This window comes from Plutella xylostella, chromosome 3 (genome assembly GCF_932276165.1).
Source record: "Plutella xylostella chromosome 3, ilPluXylo3.1, whole genome shotgun sequence".
In the NCBI taxonomy this organism is placed as follows: Eukaryota; Metazoa; Arthropoda; class Insecta; order Lepidoptera; family Plutellidae; genus Plutella; species Plutella xylostella.
Genome location: NC_063983.1, coordinates 7172835 through 7187533, shown reverse-complemented (window position 1 = coordinate 7187533; position 14699 = coordinate 7172835). Strand labels below are relative to the sequence as shown.

The 14699-nt window shown below is 34.3% G+C and overlaps 1 protein-coding gene across 2 annotated transcripts in view; it reads right to left on the bottom strand.

Annotated features, from left to right (window-relative positions):
- Nucleotides 1–14699, bottom strand: part of LOC105381837 (cGMP-dependent protein kinase, isozyme 2 forms cD4/T1/T3A/T3B) — an 84678-nt gene that overhangs the window by 32675 nt on the left and 37304 nt on the right. The gene's annotated exons all lie outside the window — the stretch shown is intronic.

The following is a 14699-nucleotide window of genomic DNA, read 5'->3' as shown; positions in this document are numbered from 1 at the left end:
ATGACTCCAATTTAAATTGTTGCTTGTACTTGCACATACGGTGTGTTTCATTGAGTTCAACCTCAAACTGACTCGTTTGTCAAATAACTGACCTTTATCTAAATGTTAGGCCTTATTGTAGGCGTGGACTGATTTGTCATTCATGTTTGAAAAGGTGGTGAAACCATTTATATATATTTTTTTAGGTCGATACACCTAAGTATATTTACAACAGTGATAAATTGAATAATAAACCTAAGCATATTAAAAACGTCATTTTTGATGAATTTCTGCATAGTCACACTTACTAAACACTTAATTAATTTGACAATAATTTGGTAGAGATATTATAGCGTGGTTTGAAATCTTGTGGCAAATTTTCAGTCGTTGTTAACGGTTCTAAGTAACATTCATTGTAAGATCATGTCATTAAAAATACCGGCTTGAGTGATCTTATTATACCTTTACATTCTCTACCTTTATGTACTTAACTATTTATATTTGTATACAATTTATACACATTTACATGATAAAGAATAGATGTATACAAATATACATCTATTCTTTATCTTCTTTTCAGTTCCAACTATCGGTTTACCTAATGATCGGATCACGATATTGACAAAGTCACGAATCTCATGTGTGCATCAATCACTCTCACTCGAAACTGTAAAGAATACTTCGGTTGTCAAGCTGTTCGACTGCTAGTTGGTGGCCTCGACCTAATAGTGCGCCGGTATTGGATGAAAGCCCAATTTTATCTGCAGCATTAAGTCTAACCTTAAACCCGTTAATCTCAGGTAATCTGGTTTGTGATGTTTAAACAGGACCATCTCGATTAGACACACATTACATTTATGAATTACGTCTGTGGAAGGTTTTCAGAAATACAAAAGTTTGTGCAGTAAGTACGAGTATATCACTGCCATGAACTTACTCGTATTCTTTGTTAAACAAAATATTTACACAACTTTTTAATGAACTAGATTTGGGATGGCTGATGATGATAAGTTATAACTTGTATTGTTTTATAGCAATCGACATTGAGTCCAGATGCACGCTTAACAATGATTCTTTAGCCAATTCGATTTAATTAATATCAACTCAGAACAATTATGAGACATCGTTTACTATACTACGCTTAAGGTATTTGAAATCTCAATATCTAATGTCTACAATGCAAAGCAGTTACCACTAATTGAAGCTTTCAATTAATGGGCGGAGTCAGTTGAATAACAAATGACTGTTTCATAACGACGACGACGACAACACTCATATTATTTGAACCTCTAATTAAAATTTGACCGACTTCTTTATGTATTTATGTCTCTTGGACAGAGTCAGTTAAAACCACTCCGACATTGAGAAATGAAGGTGATCAAAATGTTACATTTACGATACCAATTTGGCGTTACCTCGTTATTAATGCCTCTAGATATCTCGACAGACAGTTAAGCGAAACACACATACTTAACTATAACTCTATTATTAGTTAAGCTTTGTTATCTGCCTGAAAGCCAGATAAGCTGTGACATATTCCTGACGTCATAGTTTGTATCCCATAATCCAGTTTCAGGACTGAATGACACACAGTGGACAAACGCCAATTAGGAAGATGACGTTATCTCAAATTGTTGATAATAATGTAGTAGCAAAACATGTTACTGTGATAGGTATAGTTGTTATAGGGTATAGAGAACCTACCCTCTGCCACAATAGTCCTTAAAATTAGCAGTGGCAGATGATCAAGTAGCAGATTCTATAAATAATCAAATAAATGAAGCATTTGAGAAATTAATTAATACAATTTAAGTTTAGAAAATCAAAAAGTATTTGTTTAGGTTTAGTTTAGTAAATAAGTATCTAGACAAGAAGGTGTTTAACATAAATAAATTCTAAAACATAACGTTAATTTTAAATTCATCTATACATTCATTGAATCTTTCATATTACACATTAATCTAGTTTTACTTTTATGCTATGTTTGTGATCAGTCACTTTACGGCTAATACATCAAAGTCAGGATACAGTTTGCAGAATCGCACGTGGAACTTACGATGAAGTAATGTAAACAAAAATGATATAAACCACCATGCGAATAGCATTTATAGGTATGCCTTGACACAGTTGCCATGTCCTCCAAAATTTGCAAAGAAATGCAGGGCAGAACATTACAGTAAAGACGTTAAAAAGCCAATCTTTATAGGTCGATGTCACGTCTTTTACGAGGCACGGAAAATAGTCCGCCACTTAAATTTTTGTTATTCAGCTACTATACAACCTGTCAAAGTGACGACCATGACTCATATCTCACGAAATAGCAGTCAGTTTTTTTAAAGTTCTCGAGTTCCTTGCTCTTGAAAGTGATATAAATAACATAAGAGGTGTAAGATTTGAGAATCACTTTGAAGTAATAGTGGGTAATGTAATACTTAGTAATTTTATACAGCGTTCTTGAACTGTAAAGCTTTCTGGTAATCGAAGACACTTATTATACGTTATTATCTCAATACATAATATTATTTTTTACATATATTTAGAAAATCATTGTTAAGTTTGTCCAAATCAGATCGGGTAGGTTCTTAGAAAAGTACAATGTCATTTAGTGAAAAGGGTTGGCCCATTGGCATTGTTTCATCTTGTAAGGCAACGATGTCTATTTGAGGAACAATCATTATCTCCATTCAATGCAAATCAGCCGGAAATATCAACCAATTATGACGATTCAGCTCAGAATACGTTAGATGGAACTTTATTTATTGTCTTTCCTCCGTCATTGATGTTATATGCAATTTTCCTCTTGTTACCACTTAAAAGTTATTGGAAATTACGTGGAATGTTATCATTTTGAATTCTACTTATATTACGTACATATTTATTTTCCATTTGAAATGCAATTTATTATAATTTAATTCCTGAAATCCATCTGTTTTTATTGTATAAAGTAGTTTAAGAAGCAATACCAGGTAAACATAGGTCTCCGGAAGTGTAATTTCAGATTGAAGGTTGTCCCTAGATGGAAACCAGTGATGTGTGTCTATCAACCTGCAGTCACGTCAACTCAAGGGCTTCTTTGTAAGTAATGGCACAAACTATAATATCGGGATTGGATAAATAAAATTGGCTATTGTATACCTGGAATATTATATGAGTCAGTATTGTGGTTTTTGTGTTGATGTTAGTAGGTACATGACTAAAATAAAATATTCAGACTGTAAGTTTTAAATCTATCACGTTCACATTTTTTTTACATCAAGTTGTTCTAAAATTTTGCCAGTTATACAAACATGTAAGTACTTAAAGCTCTTCAACTACATAGCAAACGCCTGAAATTCATGACTAGTCTCAAAACCCATTTAGTTAAAAAATATCTAGTTTAACAAGCAACAATTCAATTGTACGTCAGTTAAGGTTTTTTTATTTACACTTCACAAGTATTTACGGCGTCCTAAATTTCGATATTTTTTTAATAAACCGACGCGTTCCAGCTCAAGTCTACGTTAGACCAGCGCGAACGCAGCGCGGCGACTGATACTAGACCACTACCCACTAGACAGACACTGGCAGAATCGGCCGACAACACTCGCAGCCGTCAACATTGTAAAAAAACTTGTGGTCCTTAATAGCAACTAATAAAAGTTAAATTGGCCTGTTGTTGCGTTGTTTTAAAGTAGTATTGTAGATATATGTTTTAAATTAGTTGATGAATCCAGTGACTTTAAAGTTGACCATCTGATTGGGTCTGACAAGTAAGTATTTGTTTATTGGACAATACTTGGAACTAATAAAGGCAAGGTAGATCTTTTAATTTTAGTGTTGGGTGGTGGATTCGGGATATAAAATAGAAAATCATTCACGTAAATTATTGACGTTAATTAAAATATATACTTAAGTAATTAATTATCAATATTTGTAAGTTCAATAAAATAAAGAAATTGCTATCACAAATAATTTTACACATTACAAAAAATAGGCACCTTTTATAAGTACTAAAAATACGACACTCTATGAGACCCCATTAAAAAAGTTGCTATCTAAAAAAGGCTTGTGAAATCCATCATAGCTATCAGGAAAATGAATAAGTACCATTGAAATTAATGGGTTCAATTAAAACACATCCATACTAGATACTACTACGTACTTATTCATGAACCAAAATAGAATGATGATTTTTTTAAAGTACTTAACTAACTATTTATTTTTATGTGCTAAATGGACTGGGTAACTGGGACTATGGAAGGACTATTTCACACACGGATAAAATGGCAGGGGGTGACTCGCACACACAGTAAATGGGCCTCTCAAAACAGTCGCTAGCATATTACAGTGACGTATCAACAAGGGGGCAACATGGCATGAGGTGCTAAGGACGGAGAGGTATTCCACGGCTCTCAGGACAATCGCGTTATCGGTCAAGATCCCTACAAGCACCTTACTGGGTAATACATCCTTCCTCGAGCATTGCTGCTCTAGCGGTATACCACTCAAGCCAGCCAATGAAGGCAAGCAAAAGATAACTTAATGCTAAAAGCATTCTCTTCCAGTTAACGTTGGCGTTGTGGAGAAAGTGATAGGTAGTGCGATAGACAGGGAGGAAAAAATTGTTTTGTTTAATATCTATAAACACTACAATATACATTATACTTACTAAAACTAACTATCGTACTTATACAGGGTGTTGCAAAAAGGGTATACTAAGCCGAAACCTACATGTGCAGCATGTTATATCTAAGCCCGAAACTGAAATCAGAATTGTAGCATGTAGGTTTCGGCTTAGTATACCAATTTTGCAACACCCTGTATAAACGGAAGGCCTAGCACGGGGTGCAAGACTAGCACGTCAAGACATGACAAAAGTTTTTCCTCGCACTAGCTTTCAAGCGCGCGATGTGAGTAAGCGCCACGTAAAACTTTTGTCACGGCTTGTGGTGCGCGTCTTGCGCCCCGTGCTAAGCCTTCTGATAGGTACCTACAGGTTGTTGTTTATTACCTATCTCTACCTGATTTTAAGTTAAAAAATAAACTGCCTGTAGCTGTACCTAATATACCTAATATAAGACATTAGTTTCTACATAATTTGAATGATTTATTAAGATGATTACCTTCTATGTACCTTACTGATATATTATTTTGGTAGATTCCTACAGGCCTTGAAGTCTTGAAGCTGTTTTGCCAATTTGAGTTTATGACTATTACCTTGTTAAATGAATATCAATCAATTATTTATTTTTTTAAATTTCATAATCAATTTATTTAATGAGTAGGTACCTACTAGCTTTTCCCGCGAACTTTGCTATAGGGCTCACTAGCCTCACCAATTGAAAAAAAAACTCTTGTCTGTTTAAAAGCGTATTTCCCTTAACTGACTGTCAACTTAGATATTTCATATAAACATAATTTCAAAAACTGTTGGTACATAAGTTAGTAACGCCATCGCAATTCAAAAGTTTTCACAGGATGAAAAGTTGGTAGGTTAATCCAACTTTTTTGCTTCCCAAATATCAAGCTTAAGATGAATTAATTAATATCTATACAATATTAATAAATAGGTAAAAATACTACACTTAAATAAACACGAGATCTTGGATTAGTCTGCGACATCAAATATTATTTTGTAAAACTAAATACCTCCTAGCGACCTCTGTTTAGTATGTAAAGCAACTACCTTGGTCACGCTACTCGACGCGAGATGGCGCTGAATCATACAATTGAATGTGTTTTAAGTTCATTTTATTTTTGTAATGGTTGGCGCTCTTGCGAACTTGAAAGGGACTTGTAACATTTTTATAAATTTGTACCCACACTAATTGTTAGTATAGATGAATTGGTCTTCTGTTACAGATATATATATGTCGCAGGCAACTGGTTTAATCTCCTGTTTGATTGAACCACTAGCCCGTTCATTGGATGGCGCTGTTCAGTTGTATGGCTAGGCCGAACGTTGATTGTACAAGCGTCACAAAACGTCCAACTAGTTAGCTGACTTAAAATCAGTCAGGTGGTGAATAAAACAAATATGGCGTCTAACAGCTAACAGCTGACACAAAAAGCACCTATATTGTTAGTTTTTTGCAAATAAATTAGCTTTAAAGTGCGTTATTTGTGTTAAAATAGTGTGACAACATGGATTTACCTATTATTACGCCGCGGGCGGATAGTTTCAAAGAAAAAAAGTGGTGAAACTGGATAATTATAAACAACAATATGAAGGTACGTTTATTGTTATTGTTTAGTTAATTTGTGAGATAAGAGCTTTGTAACATAGTCTTTTTGTTGACTCTTGTCTGGTGATGTTCACCCTAACCAGACATTACAAAGTTGCTATACTATATCCCATTCAACGACTTCGCTGAATGACGTTCAGTCAAGACGTCGAACGTTACAATCAACGACTTGACGAGTTGTCCTTTAGTCATACAACTGAATAGCGCCATCCAATGAACGGGCTAGTGGTTCAATCAAACAGGAGATTAAACCAGTTGCCTGCGACATATACATCACTAATATAATTATAATATAAGGTAATTAACGCAATGTAGAAGCTAATGTCTTTTCCGCCAGAATCGCCGTTTTTTAGAGTTTTTACATTAAATTCTACATTATCACTGTTACCCAAGAGGTACGATTTTAAAAAATACGTTCCGCTATATAAAATACGTATTTTTTTAGAACGGAATGTATTTAAAAAAATCATGATTTTCAACATAAGTATACTAAATGCGGTATCGATTTTCATTACATTATTTAAGTAGGTACCTACATAATTATATATAAGTTATTAATATTTTCAGCATAAGGCAACATTACAAACATGTAATTTATCCCTACGACTAAACAGACATAATACTTACCTAAACAGTAATATTAGAATTATAATAGATAATACTTTAGCTTCCTTCAAGTTAACTAGCAAATGTAAACATCATTAATGAATGAGATAAATATTATAATATCAATATTATACAACATTATAATAAGTATGTACTTACTTAGACTGTTTTAGTAAACCGGTTAGATAACATTCCAATACCGAATAGTTAAATAACGTCTATTGTTTACCTACAGAAACAATTTTTCATAGAAACTTAGTTGGTCACGTGACTTTTTCCTATGGAGAATAAACATTTTTTTCGCGAATTATGAAATTCTGATTTCATTTTCGAGCTTAGATATAACATGCTGCACATGTAGCGTTCGGCTTAGTATGTATACCCTTTTTGCAACACCCTGTATATCTACTCAAAAAGGGTCCGGTGCGGTGGCAATGGTATGGTTGCCATTAAACAGAGTAAACAAGAATAATTTGTTCCAGTTCTGCTGAACCGTAAGTATTAATCTCTAAATTCGTCCTGTCTAAGAATATGATTTGAATTTAAGCCAAAATTGTGTTTAGCATAGATAGAAAACATATATAAACCGAATTTTATAAGGTAGGTGTACAGTGTACACCTACGTTCATGCTTAGGAAGTTAGTATTATACTACATAATGTATTATGTACTTATATATTATGTGCTAGGATCTCTACAGCCAAATATCACAGCAAAATATACATAAAGTACTGAAGCATAAAAAATCTTAAGTTTCATTAAATCGATATAAAAATCCAGTAAATTGCATGACATAAACAAGTTAAGTAAGTACCTATTTATATAAACTACAGTAAACAGTAAACCTTATTATTTAATTCAATGAAGCAAAAATCAAGTGGTTCTGCAGTTTTAACTCTGAAACCGGATTTCAGCAACGGTTATAAATATGTACATAATTATACAATACTAGCTGTTCCCGCGAGCTTCGCTTCGCCATAAAGTTTAGTTTTCCCGTAGGAATTCCGGGATAAAAAGGCTATGTGTTATCCAGGGTGTAAGCTTCCTAATCCTAATCCTGCACACCAAATTTCATGAAAGAAATTACTGTTTGTAATATTATTATAAGACCACCATTTATCACATAATTATTCATAAAAAGGGTAGCTTTTGATGAAACTTTTATTTTGTGCCATTAATTGAATACTGTTTGTATTACACTAAATGTACTTTATTGCTATTCCGCAATTCCATTCTACAAGTAAATAATATGTGTTTTTATACGAAATCGAAGTTAACTAAACTATCTATACCTATGTACGTAAATTTCATAATTATCTTCAAGATTCCGTTGATATCAGTGATGTCAACGCGATAATGTTATGGTCCGAAACTTAGGGGTCACTCTATATGACCAAGAACTAAATATCGGAGCTCTGCTGCGCGAGCCACGACTCTATCTCGTTATATTAAACGTGCTGATTGCACAATAGCTTGTTCGTTCGATTTTCGTCAGTATAGAGTGACCCCTTGCACTTTACTCTTTTTGGAGACGAACTGGTATTCGATCTGACATTTATGCCGCAAATATTTTTACTGTATAATTTTACGGCTAAATAATTGTTATGTGTACAGATAAGTATCTACATGTTGATATTAAATTAAAAGTTAATTAAGTAAGTGCCTACACTGCGCACTGCTGATCATTAAGAGTAAGCGTCCATCTATCAGTATCGTACATATTGCACCAAACGGATTGTCATAACGTAAATGTATGGAAAAACGGCGTCTGCAATGAAAACTTGTGTGAAATTCTATACAAAGAATACTGAATGCGATGCGTCCGTTGCATACGATACAGATAGGGCTGGGTTCCATTTTTGGTCCAGAAAATAATTAAACACACATATTGGAAGGGCTCCTTCTGAACAACTTTTGTTCTACTGCTTTTGAATATTCGCGATAGAAAGTTTTGGTCCTCCATAGAATTTTATTGGTTTGTTCTATCGAGAGTAGAGTTTTAACAATTTCCACAAGTAGAAAAAATGCAGAGTAAACCCTTTTTGGATTACAATACCATTTTTGTAACATATTAAAGATAATATAAGATAAGAAATTCTTTATTTGTACACAAAAATATGGACAACATTACAAAACTTAACCTTACACATATGTACAAATGGCGGTCTTATCGCTTAAAGCGATTTCTTCCAGACAACCTTTGGTTGGTTTTAAAGATCTATATGGCCTGCAGCTTACAATGTTGAAAAGCTTTTACTCTCAGTGACTTTGGGATCATTAATGTAAAAAACAACTTGTAATTAATCGTAATTAAACTGCTTCAATAATCAGTAATTACATATTAATTAAAGTCCGTCATTCTAAATGTATAAGCCCTGTCATTTAAATGACAGCTGAAAAATTACATAATGTGAACTTTTTTTTTTTATACAATTAACTCGACATTTAGTCACATTAATAACATTGGATTGGTAATTATGTTATTTTGTTATATGTAGAACTCGCTAAATCGAACCACTAGGCTTATAGATTCGATCAAACATTGAAATTTTAGAGGTGATCAAAATCGGTTCATCTGTTCAAAACTTACGCGATAATGTGTCATACTGATAATGTCGGTACTTTAAAAACTTCAGTTAATATGCGGATATAATTCAAGTAATGAAGTAAATTGAAGTGCGACAAGGATGGCAATATTCAAGAACTAACTTGTAAGAAAGAGACAGAGAAGGCCGGTAGCGCCGCGCCCGAACGGAAGTGGATACTTCGTTGGTGATTATTAACCAATTTCCGGTCTATCAGCTCGAATGTAGCCCTTACAGGTCAAGAAATAAGAGCGGTGCATAATACTGCAGAGTATTCAGGGTAAATCATAACATTCATAACGTTAGCTGGTTAAAAACTCATGCAGCCATACTTGGTCTGACACTAAAACAACCGTCGACGTCAGCCAATAATTAATTAATTTAATCCTATTAATATTATAAATTCGAAAGTTTGTGAGTGCGTTTGCGTAGTGTATGTGAGTATGTTTGTTACCTCTTTACGCCAAAGCGGCTGAACCGATTTTAATGAAATTTTGTATGGAGTTAGCTGACACCCTGGATTAACACTTAGGCTACTTTATATCGTGGAATTCCTACGGGAATACTTTTTAAGGCGAGGCGAAGCTCGCGGGAACAGCTAGTAATTTATTATTTTATAATCGTTCACTGCTGGACTAAGTGCATACATAAACAGCGCCTAAATTATTTTCCATATACCTACCTACCACATATAAAAACTCTGTCTTGTTTGTTGGAAAGTAAAAATACACTCTCGAGCAATGAAAAAGTTCCAGTGACCTTATTAAGGTGGAACTTTTTGATTGCCCGTGAGTGTAATAACTGATAAGGCAATAAATTTAATAAACAATCAAAGTCAGCTTTATAAATACCAGTCATCGGTAGATATACAAGTTAGTTATTGAAGTGAGCCTAGTCGCATAGGTTACAAGATATTATTATAAATTGCACACAAGCCGGCACATTCAGTCTTACTTCTAACTACAGTAATAAAACACTTTATGAATATCAATTACAACAAGATAAGTTATCACTATCATTTATAAAAAAAAATACAGTAGCATTACCCGCTAAGTACTACTAGTGTATTAATAAATAATACTTATTATCAAATCAGAATCATAATCCGATAAACATCTAGTGATAAGGCAATAGAAATGGCTTGTGTAGTTTATTGCTTGATTGTATTAATTATACTAGTAATATATATTCTTTCTTCGGTTGGTACCACTGCAAGCAGTCTAGTTTGTTTACCTCTCCAAGATAATTTCAAATTAAAAATAGTAAACATATCAGTTTAGTGCAAATTTTTATCAACTTACTGAGCGTGTGTGTCGAGTGAAGCCGTAGTAAATGATTCTACTGCGTAAACTATCGAAATCGACTAAAAACATTGAAAACAATAAACAGTGATAAGTGAAGTGTAACTTGCGGGTGGACGAACAAAATATATTAAACTCGTCAACAGCTATTCATACACAAGAAACTCACACAACGTATTCACATAACGTAAATTTTCACCACGTACAATATCTGCACTGTGGTGTAGTCGTCTCGGCAACTGGTCTGCTAACCCACTGACTAAGTGAGCCGTGGTTCGATCCTGGGAGAAGCAACTTTCATCTTTTTTATTTTTTTTCTTGTGTTGAAAAATTATGTCCGCGGATAAAAAAATGATGCACTGTTCATTATGCCCAAAAAAGATTTTGGTGACCCAGAAAAGAGTACAATGTACGGGAACTAACTGCTCACGATATTTTCATCAAGAATGTGTTAATTTTAACGAAGCTGCTTCACCACGCTCAAAGTGGTTATGCCCTGAGTGCACCTCAGTCCCTCCAAAAGGTGCCGCTCTATTAGAAAGCTCAACATCGCTTAACACATCTTCGATGTCCCAGCAGCAGGATTCCATACTGGCGGAATTGCGGAGTCTTCGCATCGAGATGAATAATAAATTCGAAAAACAGCAATTGCACCTGGAGACGTACAATACTACTTTGACAAGTATTCAGCATGATATAAATAATGTCAAAGTGACTTTTTCCAAGATACGTGAAGAAATGGATGGTATAATTACATCTATGAAGTTCCTATCTGATAGTCACGATGACCAAATAAAGATAAACGAGGAAAATAAAACAACTATGTCTAAATTAATCAAGGAAAACTCTGCACTACATGCTCAACTATCGGAAGTGACAAGTGCATTGGCCCTAATGGATCAGAAGACTAGAGATTGCAATCTCGAAATCCAATGTGTGCCAGAATACAAAAACGAGAATATCTTAACTGTTGTGAAGCAACTTGCAAAAACAGTGTCCTTTGAACTACAGGAAGGAGATATCAAAGACTTTCACAGAGTAGCTAAATTGAATACGGAAAGCAAGCGGCCTCGTAACATTGTTGTTAAGTTCGGAAGCCCACACATAAGAGACAACTTTATCGCTGCAAGCAAAATCTACAATAAGAAACACGAGAAGGAGAAACTGAACACATCTCATCTGGGGATTGCTGGTGATAAGAATCCCATTTATGTCGTAGAACACCTATCTGTTCTCAACAAAAAACTGCATGCTGCAGCCAGAATCACTGCCAAAGACAAAAAATACGAGTTTGTATGGATCAAGAATGGACGTATTTTCATGCGCAAAGACATAAAATCGCCAGTAAAGCTAATTAAAGACTTGAACTGTTTGGACTCTCTTTAAAATTATTATATTGCCAACTAAAATGAAGTAGTTTTAGAATTTATATACTTATAAGCTCAATAGTTATACACTGATATATTAAATTCACTCTCAAACTTTATTATCAAAATGTTAGAGGTCTCAGAACCAAAACAGAAGATTTTTATTTGTACTGCTTGCGTAATGAGTTTGATATTATTATTATTACTGAATCATGGCTGAATGCTACGGTATTTGATGGTGAGATATTAGACAATCGGTACAATATTTTCAGACGCGATCGTTGTACAACCGTATCAAACAAGGACAAAAGGGATGGAGGTGGTGTAGTGGTTGCGATAAGTAAGGATTATGAGGTGTTACGGAGGACTAAATGGGAATCCGAATGTGAGGACTTGTGGATTACAATTAAAATAGGTAGAACTATGCTAAATATCTGTGCTGTTTATGCTCCTTCTCCTCTAAAATATGAGTACATGCAGGTATTTCTAAACAATCTTACCAATATATTGCATAATAAAGTACCCAATTCGTCAATTACTTTGCTTATTGGAGATTTCAACCTAACTAACACTGAATGGGTGCCAGACACAAACACAAATGCTATGTATCCCTCCTGTTCATCAAACTCAATTGAAAATATGTGTATAGATAATATGTCATACAATAACTTTCACCAATATAACTACGTTAAAAATAAGAACGGAAAAATCCTTGATTTAGTCTGCTCAAATTTCCCCTTGAATATCTCTATTACACCTATAGAAGACACTAACTCTGCAGTACCACCAGATGACCATCACCCCGCTATCGAGGTTAACTTTGTTAAAATGTCAGAATCTATTATTAAACCGAATAATATACCCTCGCTGAATTTCTTCTTGACTAATTATGAGGCAGTGAATGAAGTGTTGTCATCAATTGACTGGAATGAAAAGCTGGGAAATATTTCTAATGTTGACCTAGCTGTGGATGTATTTTATGCAACTTTGATGCCAATAATTTCGAAACATACGCCTCTGAGAAAACCACGAAATGAAAAGTATCCAGTCTGGTACAGTCCTGCACTTTTGAAATGTATCAAAGAGAAAAAAAAGTACCACAGCAAGTACAAAAAATTCAATAACCTTAGAGACAAATTGACTTTTGACATGCTAAGAGACCGATGTGATGAATTGATCAGAGAATGTTACACTAACTTTAAAAAAAACGCAGCGGATCACCTAAAGCAACACCCAAAAAAGTTCTGGAAATATGTTAACGACCTAAAGCGCAATAGTAACTCACTACCTAATGAAATGACGTTAAATGGTATAATGGCTAAAGGAGGTCAGGATATATGCGATCTTTTTTCATTGCATTTCCAGTCAGTCTACAGTAATTATAGTATAAGTGGAAGTACCACACAATTAATTGGTGACAACGTTGTAACTAATAATCTAGCCTTAGATAATTTCACAATAACGGAAGAAGAAGTATTAAAAAAACTGAAAGCATTAGATAGTGATAAAGCCCCAGGTCCAGATCAATTACCACCCTTTTTTCTAAAAAAATGTGCCTGTAATTTAGTAAAACCTCTTACTAAAATATTTCAACTCTCACTGAAGACAAGTTTTTATCCTACCAAATGGAAACTGGCCTATTTAACTCCTATACACAAATCAGGTGATTATAACAATATTGCCTACTATAGACCCATTTCCAACCTATCTGTTTGTGGCAAAGTGCTTGAATCACTAGTCCAAAAATACATTCTAAACCACGTTAAAAACCAAATAGATGAAAACCAACACGGGTTCTTACCAAAGAAGTCGACTGCATCCAACTTAGTTAGCTATGTTTCATATCTCTCTGATGCATTAGACAAACAGAATGAGGTACACGCTATCTATACTGATTTTAGTAAGGCGTTTGATCTGGTAAACCACAGCCTTTTATTGAGGAAGATTGAAGGAATGGGTATTCACGGATCCTTATTGCGATGGTGTGAATCTTACTTGAGCAATCGTTCGCAGCTTGTCTACATAAAAGGATTCAGATCTGTGGAAAAACCAGTACCATCTGGAGTTCCACAGGGGTCTCACCTTGGTCCACTTTTCTTTCTGATTTTCATTAATGACTTATCAAATATTATTAAATCTGAATTTAAATTCTTTGCAGATGATTTGAAATTATATCGTATCGTTAGTGACATTCAGGACTGTGAATTAATCCAAAATGATCTAAATAATATTTACAAGTGGTGCACAGATAACTGCATGTCATTAAACGCTGAGAAATGTCTTCACATAAAATTCACAAGGAAAAAACACCCAATGCCAGCTAATTACAGCATCAACCACACAAGTCTTAAGGAAGTCAATAGCATACGTGACCTAGGTATTATTATCGATAGCTCTCTCAGTTTCCGTCACCATATAGATAATATTATAAATAAAACTTCAAAACTCTCCGGCTTCATTAACAGACAAATGAAATCTTTAAAGCAGCCTTCCGTCACTGTCGTCATCTATAATACTCTTGTTCGCGGAATCCTAGAATATTGCAGTACTGTCTGGAACCCAAGCTATCAGGTTCATATTGATAGAATCGAAAGAGTCCAGAAAAGATTTCTCTACCATCTCGTTTACTCTGACCAGA